Below are 17,049 nucleotides of genomic sequence, written 5' to 3'. Positions count from 1 at the left end.
CCATACATATATGTAAAGTTACCCCCCTCTTTCCTATACGTATATGCAGAGTAACCCCCCTCCCCCCATAGTAATATACAGAGTTACTCCCCTCTACCCTTTAGGTATATGCAGAGTTACCCCCCTCCCCCCTCTTCCCTTTAGGTATGTGCAGAGTTACTCCCCTCCCCCCCTCTTCCCTTTAGGTATATACAGAGTTCCTGCACATGGTCAAGCCTCAAGATAATTGTCTCAAGTCTATTACAAGTATAATTGGTCCCAGCAAGCTGCGAGGTCCTTCTGGGTCCCTGCCCACTCCATTGGAATCCGGCCTAGCTGTGAAGATAATTCCATCTGTCTTAACTCAGTAAAGCCTCCATTAAACCACAACTGGTTGTGGACTATCCTTTCCTTAACTAGCCATTGGAATAGTGGAGATACTGTTCATGTGGTTCTGGTACCAAAAACCACTCTGGCGTCACGAACACTAGGGGTTAATAACATCTTGCCCCAGGGGTTAATACCATTTGGCCCCACCACCTACACCGCTACACCTGTGGTCCCGCCATACACCTTTGGTCCACCACATGACTACATACATAACTGGCTACCTAAATACCTAGCTACATACCTGCCTACCTAGCTACATACATACCTGTCTACCTTACAACCTAGCTGCATATTTGGCTACCTAGCAACCTAAAAACTCAGCTACCTAAGTACCTAGCTACATACCTGGCCACCTTACTACCTGGCTAACTACCTGCTCTTTTATTGAGCTGGATACCAAGGGGGGCATTATGGCAGTTTGGTAGCCTATCAATGGGGAGATTGTGTAGAGGTGGGAAGGGCACTGGAAAAAGTCCAACATGTTTGTCCTGCAGATGCTGAAGAGATGAAGCTTTGACTGGAAGAAGACAACATGGCAGTCTGATCTGGACGGAGAAGAAAAGGAAAAAGGACACTGCCGATCAGAAGAGATGTCAAGTGAGGCCACTATATGTAACTGTAATCATTTACATGGTATACAGATCATGTGTACAGCTGGTTTCTACCTTTATATGGTCCTGTATATTTTAATTTATACGGTATACACATTCTGTGTATAATGGTAATATGTATGTGTTACGCCGAGCGCTCCGGGTCCCCGCTCCTCCCCGGAGCGCTCGCTTCTCTCTCTCCGCTGCAGCGCTCCGGTCACGTCCTCTGACCCGGGGCGCTGCGATCCCGCTGCCAGCCGGGATGCGATTCGCGATGCGGGTAGCGCCCGCTCGCGATGCGCACCCCGGCTCCCCTACCTGACTCGCTCCCCGTCTGTTCTGTCCCGGCGCGCGCGGCCCCGCTCCCTAGGGCGCGCGCGCGCCGGGTCTCTGCGATTTAAAGGGCCACTGCGCCGCTGATTGGCGCAGTGGTTCCAATTAGGGTAATCACCTGTGCACTTCCCTATATTACCTCACTTCCCTTGCACTCCCTTGCCGGATCTTGTTGCCTTAGTGCCAGTGAAAGCGTTCCTTGTGTGTTCCTTGCCTGTGTTTCCAGACCTTCTGCCGTTGCCCCTGACTACGATCCTTGCTGCCTGCCCCGACCTTCTGCTACGTCCGACCTTGCCTTTGCCTACTCCCTTGTACCGCGCCTATCTTCAGCAGCCAGAGAGGTGAGCCGTTGCTAGTGGATACGACCTGGTCACTACCGCCACAGCAAGACCATCCCGCTTTGCGGCGGGCTCTGGTGAAAACCAGTAGTGGCTTAGAACCGGTCCACTAGCACGGTCCACGCCAATCCCTCTCTGGCACAGAGGATCCACTACCTGCCAGCCGGCATCGTGACAGTAGATCCGGCCATGGATCCCGCTGAAGTTCCTCTGCCAGTTGTCGCTGACCTCACCACGGTGGTCGCCCAGCAGTCACAACAGATAGCGCAACAAGGCCAACAGCTGTCTCAACTGACCGTTATGCTACAACAGTTACTACCACAGCTTCAGCAGTCATCTCCTCCGCCAGCTCCTGCACCTCCTCCGCAGTGAGTGGCCGCTCCTGGGATACGCTTATCCTTGCCGGATAAATTTGATGGGGACTCTAAGTTTTGCCGTGGCTTTCTTTCCCAATGTTCCCTGCATCTGGAGATGATGTCGGACCTGTTTCCCACTGAAAGGTCTAAGGTGGCTTTCGTAGTCAGTCTTCTGTCCGGAAAAGCCCTGTCATGGGCCACACCGCTCTGGGACCGCAATGACCCCGTCACTGCCTCTGTACACTCCTTCTTCTCGGAAATCCGAAGTGTCTTTGAGGAACCTGCCCGAGCCTCTTCTGCTGAGACTGCCCTGTTGAACCTGGTCCAGGGTAATTCTTCCGTTGGCGAGTATGCCGTACAATTCCGTACACTTGCTTCAGAATTGTCCTGGAATAATGAGGCCCTCTGCGCGACCTTCAAAAAAGGCCTATCCAGCAACATTAAAGATGTTCTGGCCGCACGAGAAATTCCTGCTAATCTACATGAACTTATTCACCTAGCCACTCGCATTGACATGCGTTTTTCTGAAAGGCGTCTGGAACTCCGCCAAGATATGGACTCTGTTCGCACGAGGCGTTTCGTCTCCTCGGCTCCTCTCTCCTCTGGTCCCCTGCAATCTGTTCCTGTGCCTCCCGCCGTGGAGGCTATGCAGGTCGACCGGTCTCGCCTGACACCTCAAGAGAGGACACGACGCCGTATGGAGAACCTCTGCCTGTACTGTGCTAGTACCGAACACTTCCTGAGGGATTGTCCTATCCGTCCTCCCCGCCTGGAAAGACGTACGCTGACTCCGCACAAAGGTGAGACAGTCCTTGATGTCTACTCTGCTTCTCCACGTCTTACTGTGCCTGTGCGGATGTCTGCCTCTGCCTTCTCCTTCTCTACAGTGGCCTTCTTGGACTCTGGATCTGCAGGAAATTTTATTTTGGCCTCTCTCGTCAACAGGTTCAACATCCCGGTGACCAGTCTCGCCAGACCCCTCTACATCAATTGTGTAAATAATGAAAGATTGGACTGTACCATACGTTTCCGCACGGAGCCCCTTCTTATGAGCATCGGATCTCATCATGAGAGGATTGAACTTTTGGTCCTCCCCAATTGCACCTCGGAGATTCTCCTTGGACTTCCCTGGCTTCAACTTCATTCCCCAACCCTGGATTGGTCCACTGGGGAGATCAAGAGTTGGGGGTCCTCTTGTTCCAAGAACTGTCTAAAACCGGTTCCCAGTAACCCTTGCCGTAACTCTGTGGTTCCTCCAGTAACCGGTCTCCCTAAGGCCTATATGGACTTCGCGGATGTTTTCTGCAAAAAACAAGCTGAGACTCTACCTCCTCACAGGCCTTATGATTGCCCTATCGACCTCCTCCCGGGTACTACCCCACCCCGGGGCAGAATTTATCCTCTCTCTGCCCCAGAGACTCTTGCCATGTCCGAATACGTCCAGGAGAATCTAAAAAAGGGCTTTATCCGTAAATCCTCCTCCCCTGCCGGAGCCGGATTTTTCTTTGTGTCCAAAAAAGATGGCTCCCTACGTCCTTGCATTGACTACCGCGGTCTTAATAAAATCACGGTTAAGAACCGCTACCCCTTACCCCTCATCTCTGAACTCTTTGATCGCCTCCAAGGTGCCCACATCTTTACTAAATTGGACTTAAGAGGCGCCTATAACCTCATCCGCATCAGAGAGGGGGACGAGTGGAAAACGGCATTTAACACCAGGGATGGACACTTTGAGTATCTGGTCATGCCCTTTGGCCTGTGCAACGCCCCTGCCGTCTTCCAAGACTTTGTCAATGAAATTTTTCGTGATCTGTTATACTCCTGTGTTGTTGTATATCTGGACGATATCCTAATTTTTTCTGCCAATCTAGAAGAACACCGCCAGCATGTCCGTATGGTTCTTCAGAGACTTCGTGACAACCAACTCTATGCCAAAATCGAGAAATGTCTGTTTGAATGCCAATCTCTTCCTTTTCTAGGATATTTGGTCTCTGGCCGGGGACTACAGATGGATCCAGACAAACTCTCTGCCGTCTTAGATTGGCCACGCCCCTCCGGACTCCGTGCTATCCAACGCTTTTTGGGGTTCGCCAATTATTACAGGCAATTTATTCCACATTTTTCTACCATTGTGGCTCCTATCGTGGCTTTAACCAAAAAAAATGCTGATCCCAAGTCCTGGCCTCCTCAAGCAGAAGACGCCTTTAAACGACTCAAGTCTGCCTTTTCTTCGGCTCCCGTCCTCTCCAGACCTGACCCTTCCAAACCCTTCCTATTGGAGGTTGATGCCTCCTCTGTGGGAGCTGGAGCTGTTCTCCTACAAAAAAATTCTTCCGGGCATGCTGTCACTTGTGGTTTTTTCTCTAGGACCTTCTCTCCAGCGGAGAGGAACTACTCCATCGGGGATCGAGAGCTTCTAGCCATTAAATTAGCACTTGAGGAATGGAGGCATCTGCTGGAGGGATCAAGTTCTCCTGTTATTATCTACACCGACCACAAGAACCTCTCCTACCTCCAGTCTGCCCAACGGCTGAATCCTCGCCAGGCCCGGTGGTCTCTGTTCTTTGCCCGATTTAATTTTGAGATTCACTTTCGTCCTGCCGATAAGAACATTAGGGCCGATGCTCTCTCTCGTTCCTCGGATGCCTCAGAAGTTGAACTCTCTCCGCAACACATCATTTCACCTGACTGCCTGATCTCCACTTCTCCTGCCTCCATCAGGCAGACCCCTCCAGGAAAGACCTTTGTTTCTCCTCGCCAACGCCTCGGAATCCTCAAGTGGGGTCACTCCTCCCATCTCGCAGGTCATCCGGGTATCAAGAAATCTGTGCAACTCATCTCCCGCTTCTATTGGTGGCCGACTCTGGAGACGGATGTTGTGGACTTTGTGCGAGCCTGCACTATCTGTGCCCGGGATAAGACTCCTCGCCAGAAGCCCGCTGGGTTTCTTCATCCTCTGCCTGTCCCCGAACAGCCTTGGTCTCTGATTGGTATGGACTTTATTACTGATTTACCCCCTTCCCGTGGCAACACTGTTATTTGGGTGGTCGTTGATCGATTCTCCAAAATGGCACATTTCATCTCTCTTCCTGGTCTTCCTTCTGCGCCTCAGTTGGCTAAACAATTTTTTGTACACATTTTTCGTCTTCACGGGTTGCCTACGCAGATTGTCTCGGATAGAGGCGTCCAATTCGTGTCTAAATTCTGGAGGGCTCTCTGTAAACAACTCAAGATTAAATTAAATTTTTCTTCTGCATATCATCCCCAGTCCAATGGACAAGTAGAAAGAATTAACCAGATCTTGGGTGATTATTTGCGACATTTTGTTTCCTCCCGCCAGGATGACTGGGCAGATCTTCTCCCATGGGCCGAATTCTCGTATAACTTCTGGGTCTCTGAATCTTCCTCCAAATCCCCATTTTTCGTGGTGTACGGCCGTCACCCTCTTCCCCCCCTCCCTACTCCCTTGCCCTCTGGTCTGCCCGCTGTGGATGAAATTTCTCGTGACCTTTCCATCATATGGAGAGAGACCCAAAATTCTCTCTTACAGGCTTCTTCACGCATGAAGAGATTCGCGGATAAGAAAAGAAGAGCTCCTCCCGTTTTTTCCCCTGGAGACAAGGTATGGCTCTCCGCTAAATATGTCCGCTTCCGTGTCCCTAGCTACAAGTTGGGACCACGCTATCTTGGTCCTTTCAAAATTTTGCGTCAAATTAATCCTGTCTCTTATAAACTTCTTCTTCCTCCTTCTCTTCGTATCCCTAATGCCTTTCACGTCTCTCTTCTCAAACCACTCATCCTCAACCGTTTTTCTCCCAAATCTGTTCCTCCCACTCCTGTTTCCGGCTCCTCGGACATCTTCTCGGTCAAGGAAATCTTAGCTGCCAAAAAGGTCAGAGGAAAAAATTTTTTTTTAGTGGACTGGGAGGGTTGTGGTCCTGAAGAGAGATCCTGGGAACCTGAGGACAACATCCTAGACAAAAGTCTGCTCCTCAGGTTCTCAGGCTCTAAGAAGAGGGGGAGACCCAAGGGGGGGGGTACTGTTACGCCGAGCGCTCCGGGTCCCCGCTCCTCCCCGGAGCGCTCGCTTCTCTCTCTCCGCTGCAGCGCTCCGGTCACGTCCTCTGACCCGGGGCGCTGCGATCCCGCTGCCAGCCGGGATGCGATTCGCGATGCGGGTAGCGCCCGCTCGCGATGCGCACCCCGGCTCCCCTACCTGACTCGCTCCCCGTCTGTTCTGTCCCGGCGCGCGCGGCCCCGCTCCCTAGGGCGCGCGCGCGCCGGGTCTCTGCGATTTAAAGGGCCACTGCGCCGCTGATTGGCGCAGTGGTTCCAATTAGGGTAATCACCTGTGCACTTCCCTATATTACCTCACTTCCCTTGCACTCCCTTGCCGGATCTTGTTGCCTTAGTGCCAGTGAAAGCGTTCCTTGTGTGTTCCTTGCCTGTGTTTCCAGACCTTCTGCCGTTGCCCCTGACTACGATCCTTGCTGCCTGCCCCGACCTTCTGCTACGTCCGACCTTGCCTTTGCCTACTCCCTTGTACCGCGCCTATCTTCAGCAGCCAGAGAGGTGAGCCGTTGCTAGTGGATACGACCTGGTCACTACCGCCGCAGCAAGACCATCCCGCTTTGCGGCGGGCTCTGGTGAAAACCAGTAGTGGCTTAGAACCGGTCCACTAGCACGGTCCACGCCAATCCCTCTCTGGCACAGAGGATCCACTACCTGCCAGCCGGCATCGTGACAGTATGATGATAATATTCCTCCTTATATGGGTATTATTGATAATATTGGTCTTGGTATAGGATTTAGTCAGTAACAGTATGATGTTTATATGTATGGTGATGATATTACTCCTTGCATACTGGTAATATTAGTCTCAGTATGAAGAATTTGGTCAGTAACAGTATGATATTAATATGTAAGGTGATAATATTCCTCCTTATATACTCGTATTATTGGTCTCAGTGTACAGGATTTGGTCAGTAACAGTATGATGGTAATATGTATGGTGATAATATTTCCTCCTTGTATACTGGTTTTATTGGTTATATTGGTCTCAGTATACAGGATTTGGTACATAACAGTATGATGGTGATAGAATTGTGATTGCTGAAATCACACTGTACAGTTGCCCGCTGGTATTAGTGAGTATATTAATGGTGAAGGATGTGTGTAATTGGGCGTAGATTAGGGTGTGGTTAGGGGGCGTGGCTTGGGCTATGGGCTCTAGCCCCCAGTCTTTTGGACACCTAGCAACACCCCTGCCTGTGTCACTTTATGCAATAATAACTTTTATTTATGATTTTACCTATCGTTCTGATTCTGGCATATTCTACTTTCTGATAGTTGTAAAACGGTCACGCCAAATCAATGACATATTGATTCACATATACAATTTGTCTAATTGTCGGCATCATAAAATAGACATCTTTTTACTTTTTGAAGACATTAGAGGGCTTCAAAGTTTAGCAGCAATTTTTCATATTTTCACAAAAATTTCAAGATCTGAACTCTAATTTTCCGGGCCATCAGGTCATCAGAGACCCGACTGGCCCAGAAAAGCTGTGATTGGCTGGTTAAAATTGATTGGCCAATCACATCGATCGTCTTTATGAAGGGGTCCCCTAGGCGATGTGCCGGGATGGCTGCTGATAGATATCACCAGTCAACCCGGCCCAATCACCACCCGGCTAGCTAGTGATTGGAAGAACGCAGGACGTACAGGTACGTACTGGTGTTTTAACCTGTTAATGACCAAGGATGTGTATACACGTCCTTGTGCACATACTAGGCGGCCCTCAGCTGATTCTTGTAGCTGAGGACTACCGTTTATTGCCGACATACAGCTATTAATCCTTTAGATCGCCACTTTCAAAGCTGACAGCTGACGTCTAAAGGGATCTTTAAACAGTCCCTGGTTTAAACATCCATTAACCCCTTCTATATTAAAAGTTTAAATCACCCCTCTTTTCCCAAATTCCATCTAAAAAATATGATTACATAATAAAAATAAACATATGTGGTATCGCCGCATGAGTAAATGTCCGAATTATAAAAATATAATGTTAGTTAAACCGCATGGTCAATGCTGTTCGTAAAAAAACAGTCCAAAATTGCTTATTTTTGGTCACTTTGAATTCCCTTAAATTTTTTTTTATAAAAAACGATCAAAAAGTCCCATGAAAACAAAAATAGTACCGATAAAAACTACAGACCACGGCGTAAGAAATGAGCCCTAACACATCATATATGGAAAAATAAAAAAGTTATAGGGGTCAGAAGATGACATTTTTAAACGTATTAATTTTCATGCATAAAGTTATAATTAAACTAAATCAAACCTATATAAGTTGGGTATCATTTTAATTGTATGGACCTACAGAATAAAGATAAGGTGTCATTTTTATCTAAAAGTGCACTGCGTAGAATCAGAAGCCCCCCAAATATTTCAAAATGCTGTGTTTGTTCGTTTTTTCAATTTTGCCCAACAAATATTTTTTTTAGATTTTGTGGTGAAATGATTGATGTCATTATGAAATTAAAATTGGTGGTGCAAAAAACAAGCCATCATATGGGTCTGTAGGTGGAAAACTGAAAGGGTTATGATTTTTAGAAGGTGAGGAGGAAAAAAATGAAAAAACCTGTGGTCCTTAAAGGGGTACTCTACTGGAAAACATTTTTTCTTTAAATCAACTGGTGCCAGAAAGTTAAACAGATTTGTAAATGACTTCTATTTAAAAATCTTAACCCTTCCAGTACTTAACAGCTGCTGTATGCTCCACAGGAAGTTCTTTGCTTTTTTTAATTTCCATTCTGTCTGACCACAGTGCTCTCTGCTGACACCTCTGTCCATTTTAGGAACTGTCCAGAGCAGGATAGGTTTGTTATGGGGATTTGCTCCTACTTATGGACAGTTCCTAAAATTGTCAGAGGTGTCAGTAGAGAGCACTGTGGTCAGACAGAAAGGAAATTCAAAAAGAAAAAAACTACCTGTAGAGCATACAGAAGCTGATAAGTACTGGAAGGATTAAGATTTTTAAATAGAAGTCATTGACATATTTTTTTTAACTTTCTGGTACCAGTTGATTTAAAAAATTTTTTTTTCCCAGTGGAGTATTTCTTTAAAGGGTTAAAGCCCAGGCACAGAGGGCATACCTTAACAGGTTAAGAAACAACATAGCAAAATGTGAAAAAAGTGAAAGGGTCTGAAAACTTTACGGAGGCACTGTAAAACACAGCACGGTATGTATACAGTATAACATGCAGAGTATTTACACAGCAACAGCAATAAAACAATTAAAACATTCCTCTTTAGACAATTAAAACAGCCTATTGAAGTGAGACACATGTTTTTTTTTATCTTAAGGTATGATTGCCTGCTCTAGGCCAGTTCTTCCCAACTCCCAGCACGCCCAGACATACAAAGGTCAATTGTCCTACTGCTGAGACCCCCATTGATCTTCTGTAAGTTGTGGTAAAGCTAAGCAGTAAGGCAATGATCACACTACGGAATGTCCGCATGGAGAATATCTGTGGTGACATTCCACAAACTGTGGGCGCTACTGTGGTAGCCACGGGGGTGTTAGTAGAAATACCTGATCACTACGTGACGCCAGGGCACCGTTATCCTATACACAGTCCGAGGTTGGAGACAGCTTCTCTTGGGCCAGACACGGGGAGTAAATGAACACACCGACGTCAGGTTACAGAGCTGGGTGCAGATGGTATTACACAGACAGCTGGTTGTGGGTGAGAGAGTGCAGCGTAACCCCGTGGGAGCCCTGTTGCCTTGCTGGGACTTGTGGTGTTTTCACCAAACAGATTTATACTGACTTGTAAGAAAGGTAGATGAATCCTGGTAGGTTGGGTCCTGTCAAGGTACTGAAGCTTTCTCCTCCAGGGCATGAACTTACACCGTGCGGGCGTTCCTTGCAGAATGACCAGCCGGAATAAATTTGATCTAGGCCCTCCCTTGAGGCTTCCACACACAACACACTGGAACAACGCTGTTGCTCAGACTTAACACTAGGCTCAACTGGCCTAAGACTGGGGCAGCTCCTCCCCCCCACTACACTATAAGGGAAAGAATTTAGGGGTTCCCATTGGCAGGCTGGGTCACATGGGGTTCACTGCTCTCATTTGAGGGTATAGTAACAGAGAATAACATATGTACATATAACAGTAATATAATTAATTTAGAAAAATATATTATTCGCAAGAAAGTGCGAACATAATTAATTTAAAGGGGTACTCCACTGGAGCCGGGAGCTTGTGACGTCATAGCCCCGCCCCCTCATGATGTCACACCCCACCCCCTCAATGCAAGTCTATGGGAGGGGGCGTGACGGCCGTCACGCCCCCTCCCATTGACTTGCATTGAGGGGGCGGGGCGTGACGTCATGAGGGGGACGGGGCCATGACGTCACAAGTACCCCTTTAACTATAAGTCTCTAGTGGGCCCAACACCTCGTGCTGCCAAGCTGCCTTTGTTGTCTCATCGACAGCTATGCATACTGTGCGGAGTCTGCATGAAGAATGAACATGTTCCTTCTATCTGCGGACACGGAATTAGTAATTTCCGTGATGGAAACATCTGCCGCTGAAATTCCAACGTGTGAACATGGCCTAAGTGTTCAGTTTCCCTGCAGCGCCATCACAGGAGAAATGATGCATTACACAGTGTCCATTCATATCTGTGAGTTGGCTATGTGGTGCAGAAAAGGACAGGGTATGGTACCTGCGAAGAGGATGAGAGGAGGATGGGGGTAGTAGTCCATCGGGTGAAGCATGTGGCAATATCACGTCTGGCAGGATGGTCTTAGGTAACCTGATGAGTCTCCATACGTCTTGCAGCCCTGGAGTCCTTGACCCCCGGAGTACACCTGATGAGGAATCTGGGGGTGTACCCTGTGATGGTATGTTCTGCAATGATACTCCAGATACAACTGGCTATAGCTGGCGATCAGAGCGGCGGGGTCTTAGTATTGACACCCCGACCAATCTAATTTTTAAAGAGTGAATTTTAATGACAGTAACACATGGCTGCACCCAAAAAGTCACAGGCCTGAACAGACACCCAATAAGGAAGTTGGGAGTCAAGGGGTTAACCCTGTTCATCTATACCAGTGGTCTCAACACTGTGGACCTCCAGCTGTTTCAAAACTACGACTCCCAGCATGTCCAGACAGCCGTTGGCTGTTCGGGCATGCTGGGAATCGCATTTGTGGTGGCCCAGTACAGTGGTTGTACCCTTGTTGCCCTGTCAGGCAGCCTCCATACAGCGTCCCCTGGGCCCCCCCGCTTTAAGAACAGTTGACATGTGATTAACCTGTTGTCATGTGATTGTAACCCATTGAGGTATCAGTGACCATGTGACCTAAGGGTGACCTATGGGACCCCTCCTAGTCTCCCCCATATAAGCCCTGGGTGGAGCTTCCTCACTCTCTTAGTCTCTGTTTAGCTGAGTTGCAGTGAGGCCAAGTCCTAGGTGTCTGGAGACCAGAGGAGGCCAAAGTCTACCGCGCAGCCACGGATTCTCAAGTCCATTGCCCCACAGGTGTAGTCAAAGCCTGGTAAGCTACAGAAGGGGTGAAGTCAGTCATAGTCTGTCATAGTCAAGTCAGTCCAAGTCATCCTGTCTCAAGTCAGCGTGGCCTGCATCCAAATTGTCCAAGTCCACTATAAGTACCAGTGAGCCCTAAGGTCCCTGAAATCACTGGTCACCTTCGTGGGCCAAGCTGTATAGACTGTTACATCTGTCTGAGTCAGTAAAGCTGTCGTTGTTCCGTAATTTGGCGTCTGAGTCATTAGTTGCACCCCCGTGCCTAGCCCAGGATCCAGCGGTATACCTTCGGGTGGTGTAGAGGATAAACCAAGCCCTGGCATCACGGACACAAGGACTTAATGCTATCTGCCCCTAGGGCAATTCAATTTGCCCTCATCACACCCTCACCACACAGTTTTATCTTTGGAAACTTTTTTCAATCTACCACCAAATTCAATGGCAAAGACAACTCGCCCTCCCCTCTCCCTTCATCTTTATGGCCCCCTTTGAAGTGACTTCAGGCTCCACTAATCACTATATCATTAGACAATTCCCCTCCGGGCTCCTCTGCTCATATAGACACTCCGTCTCTCATTGTCTGTGGATTTACTTTTGGATAGAGAAGGTTTATAGATAACAATAAAGTCTTGAAAGACCCAGTGATCTAAAAAAAGTTGTGCCTCTGTAGCCGAATGTGACCCGGCAGTGATTGGCTGAGGCACACGCTCAATCTCCTCTACAGGGACACAGGGGGAGATTTATCAAGACCTGTGCAAAGCAATGTTGACCAGTTGCCCATAGCAACCAGTCAGATCGCTTCTTTCACTTTTAAAAAGGCCTCTGAAAAATGAAAGAAGCGATCTGATTGGTTGCTATGGGCAGCTGGTCAATTTTTCCTCTGGACGGGTTTTGAGAAATCTCCCCCAGTTTTCTTCTTTACAGCGGGGCACAGTTATCAGCATCCCCGCTACCCTCCCTCAGGGGGACTGGGACAGAAGCCAGAAGAGCGTTCCACAGTCTTTTTCGCTCCACAGTCTTTCCCACCGGGGAAAAAAAATTGACCTAGAGTTTGGAGACAAGGACAATTAAGAACAATAGATTGGGTTTGGTTTCTGACACGGACAGAGGTGGCAGCAGAGAGCACTGTGGTCAGACTGGAAAGATCTACTGTACACAACTTCCTTTGTAGTATACAGCAGCTGATAAGTACTGGAAGGATTAAGATTTTTTTTTATAGAAGTAATTTACAAATCTGTTTAACTTTCTGAAAAATGTTTTTTTTCCCACCGGAGTACCCCTTTAACATCTGAGTTCTATAAGACCTATGAGTTCTTTAAGGACATTTTGGCTCCCCTCTTGACCGAGGTCAATGAGGAGGTCAGCACAGATCATTCTGTCAAAGGGTAAATACCCCCCCCCCCCCTCGCATTGAGAATTGGCATCCCGTAGCGCTTCTTAATGCGGACAAAAAGGTTCGGGCAAAAGTGCTGTTTAACCGGCTGGTGGAGTTTGCACCCGGCTCCTTTTGGGGGCTCAGCATTGCTCTGTTCCAGGCCGCAGTACATTCTACCATGCGGCACCCACCTGTAACGGCTTCCGGAACCGCTGGAGGCCCTCAGGCTAATACCATCCCGACCACGGAAGATCGTGACGTCACGACTCCGCCCCCGTGTGACGTCACACCCACCCCCTCAATGCAAGTCTATGGGAGGGGGCGTGACAGCTGCATTGAACGGAAGATCGTGACGTCACCACTCCGCCCCCGTGTGACGTCACACCCGCCCCCTCAATGCAAGTCTATGGGAGGGGGCGTGACAGCTGCATTGAACGGAAGATCGTGACGTCACCACTCCGCCCCCGTGTGACGTCACACCCGCCCCCTCAATGCAAGTTTATGGGAGGGGGCATGACAGCTGCATTGAACGGAAGATCGTGACGTCACCACTCCGCCCCCGTGTGACATCACACCCGCCCCCTCAATGCAAGTCTATGGGAGGGGGCGTGACAGCTGCATTGAACGGAAGATCGTGACATCACCACTCCGCCCCCGTGTGACGTCACACCCGCTGCCTCAATGCAAGTCTATGGGAGGGGGCGTGACAGCTGTCACGCCCCCTCCCATAGACTTGCATTGAGGAGGCGGGTGTGACATCACACGGGGGCGGAGTAGTGACATCACGATCTTCCGTTCTCGTGGTCGGGATGGTATTAGCCTAAGGGCCTCCAGCGGTTCCGAAAGCCGCTACAGGTGGGTGCCGCATGGTAGAATGTGGGGGTCCCCAGCGGTAGGACCCCCGCCATCAGACATCTTATTCCCTATCACACCCGCCCCCTCAATGCAAGTCTATGGGAGGGGGCGTGACAGCTGCATTGAACGGAAGATCGTGACGTCACCACTCCGCCCCCGTGTGACGTCACACCCGCCCCCTCAATGCAAGTCTATGGGAGGGGGCGTGACAGCTGTCACGCCCCCTCCCATAGACTTGCATTGAGGAGGCGGGTGTGACGCCACACGGGGGCGGAGTGGTGACGTCACGATCTTCCGTTCTCGTGGTCGGGATGGTATTAGCCTGAGGGCCTCCAGCGGTTCCGGCAGCCGTTACAGGTGGCTGCCGCATGGTAGAATGTGGGGGTCCCCAGCGGCGGGACCCCCGCCATCAGACATCTTATTCCCTATCCTTTGGATAGGGGATAAGATGTCTAGGGGTGGAGTACCCCTTTAAATATATTACCATATTTGGGGTCTGATTTAATTAAACCCTAATATTTATTCACTGTCTTTTTAATTAAATTTGTAAATTTGTATGCCTGTCATAAGTGCTAACGTACGTTACTCTTTCAATTTTTTTCTTTGTTTTTTCTTTAGTAAATCAGTTCTATCCACAAGTGCCCCCTCCTGTTCTATTCTCTCTAGTTCTTTTTTAGAGTCTCCTCTATTTTCAAACTTTTCAGTGATAATGGGGGAGATTTCTCAAAACCTGTGCAGAGGAAGAGTGGTGCAGTTGCCCATAGCAACCAATCAGATTGCTTCTTTCATTTTCCACAGGCCTCTAAAGAGGCCTGTGGAAAATGAAAGAAGCAATCTGATTGGTTGCTATGGGCAACTGCACCACTCTTCCTCTGCACAGGTTTTGATAAATCTCCCCCAATATTTTTATTTTTTTCAGATTATTCCTTCTTATTAATTATTCTCTTCGCTCTGATATATTGACTATTCGGTAAACCTGGAAAAATATTAGGATTGTGAAAACTGTTTTTATGCAACATACTATTTTTGTCAGTACTTTTAACCAATAGTGTGGTATCAAAATTTATTATATTTTTTTTTACTGACTTCAACATCGAGAAATTGTATTTTATGTGTATCATAAATTTAATTGTCGGGTGTACCGTATTTAATCTCTCTGCAAAGTTGAGGAGAGATTCCTCTGTTTGCTGTTCGTGCATGCTGGGAGTTGTAGTTTTTCAAGATTTAGAGAGCCACGATTTAGAGACCACCGCACAGTGATCTCCAAACTGTGGCCCTCCAGATGTTGCAAAACTACAATTCCCAGCATGCCCAGACAGCAAACTGCTGTGTGGGCGTGCTGGGAGTTGTAGTTTTGCAAGATCTAGAGGGTCACAGTTTAGAGACGACTGCACAGTGATCTCCAAACTTTACCCCTCTAAATCTTGCAAAACTACAAATCCCAGCATGCCCAAGCAGGAAACGGCTGTCTGGGCATGCTGGGAGTTGCAGTTTCGCAACATCTGGAGGGCTACAGCTAAGAGACCACTGTAAACAGTGGCCCCCCAGATGTTTCTAGGCAATAACTCACCTGGCAATAGCAGGATCGCCGCAGCACACAGAAGATCGCCGGCCGACGCCGCACAGAGGAGGATCGCCGCCTGTAAGGGACCTTCGGCGCCGGTCCCAGCACAGTTCCCCCGCTCTGCCCAGACTACTGTGTGTGGGCAGAGCGGGGGAACTGAAAGTTAACGCCCCCGCCCCGATCTGCTATTGGTCTGACTGACCAATAGCAGGGATAGGAGGGGTGGCACCCCTGCCACCTCACTCCTATCCCTTCAGGGGGAATGGGGGTACCTTGGACAGCCCCGATCCCCCTTTATTTTACGGGTCACCGGAGACCCATATGACACGGAATCACCGCAAATTGCCGGTCTGAATTGACTGGTGATTTGCAGCGATCACCGACATGGGGGGGGGGGGGGGGGGGGGGGGGGGTTGGGGTTGGTGTCAGGACACACCCCCAGGCATTGGCACGGGATGCCTGCTGAATGATTTCGGGGACCGAAATTCCCACAGGCGTACCTGTACGCCCTGGGTCATTCAGGGCTCAGGGTGCAGGGCGTGCCTGTACCCAAGTGGTTGAGACCTTATATGTAGAGGCAGAGAGTTTCCCACTTGTGAATGGTTGGATTGGCCACTCTTTTGAGGTGGGATCTGGCGTTCGTCAGGGTTGTGCCCTTGTGCCCGCTGTTGTACCTGTTTGTATTTGTTTGGTAAAAGGGAGTTACTGTGGGACAAGACTGATGTATTCTATTTGATATATTTGATTTGAATGATATATTTGGTGTGAGAGAGAAACACAACTGGACCAGGGATTTTAGTTCGGTTATATTCGGTATAGAAGTGTGCACAGGTTATTATGGTATGATGATGATTATTGTTGTTGTTATTAGAACGTAGATAAATAAATAGTTTTTAGTAGTTTGTATTTGTGGGGGTCGTCATTAAATTGGTGTGTTTAGTGAAAATAAGGCAGGAACAGTCTCTTCCTTTATGGACTTATATTAACTGATTCTGTACAGTGGGGATCAAAAGTTTTGGCATCACAGGTAAAAATTTGTATTAATGTGCATAAAGAAGCCAAGGAAAGATGGAAAAATCTCCAAAAGGCATCAAATTACAGATTAGACATTCTTATAATATGTCAACAAAAGTTAGATTTTATTTCCATCATTTACACTTTCAAAATAACAGAAAACAAAAAAATGGCGTTTGCAAAAGTTTGGGCACCCTGCAGAGTTAATATCTTGTACTGCCCCCTTTGGCAAGTATCACAGCTTGTAAACGCTTTTTGTAGCCAGCCAAGAGTCTTTCAATTCTTGTTTGAGGTATCTTTGCCCATTCCTCCTTACAAAAGTCTTCCAGTTCTTTGAGATTTCTGGGCTGTCTGTCATGCACTGCTCTTTTAAGGTCTATCCATAGATTTTCAATTATGTTGAGGTCAGGAGATTGTGAAGGCCATGACAAAACCTTCAGTTTACGCCTCTTGATGCAATCCCCTGTGGATTTCGAGGTGTGTTTAGGATCATTGGGGGACATGTATCATTTCCAGTGTATAATAGAAGTTTTTTACCCCTCTGCCTGTTGTCTAAATTTGGCGCAGCTGCGTTAAATTTATCATTCTTGTGCAGCTACTTTCTTGAATTGCGTTTAAATTTAGATTTCTCCTCAGAGCATAAATTTACACCGCAGCTCTATTTAGTAGGAGCTTTGTCTGCAGTGTATC

The 17,049-nt window shown here is 48.2% G+C and overlaps 1 protein-coding gene across 7 annotated transcripts in view; it reads left to right on the top strand.

Moving 5' to 3' along the window:
- Positions 1-826: 826 nt before the first annotated feature.
- Positions 827-17,049, top strand: part of LOC130363088 (calpain-8-like) — a 92,711-nt gene continuing 76,488 nt past the window's right edge. For 4 of the 7 annotated variants that reach the window (XM_056568429.1, XM_056568430.1, XM_056568435.1 and 1 more), the window contains exon 1: positions 12,422-12,739. The gene's annotated coding sequence lies outside the window, so the exon portion shown is untranslated. Of the gene's footprint in view, positions 967-10,731; positions 10,812-11,469; positions 11,562-12,421; positions 12,740-17,049 lie in introns of those variants that run through there. The other 3 variants (XM_056568432.1, XM_056568431.1, XM_056568433.1) reach the window with 3 other exon arrangements.

The sequence above is a fragment of the Hyla sarda genome, chromosome 3, assembly GCF_029499605.1.
Source record: "Hyla sarda isolate aHylSar1 chromosome 3, aHylSar1.hap1, whole genome shotgun sequence".
In the NCBI taxonomy this organism is placed as follows: Eukaryota; Metazoa; Chordata; class Amphibia; order Anura; family Hylidae; genus Hyla; species Hyla sarda.
The sequence above is the reverse complement of the archived record's forward strand: the minus strand, read 5'-3'. Positions and strand labels throughout refer to the sequence as shown.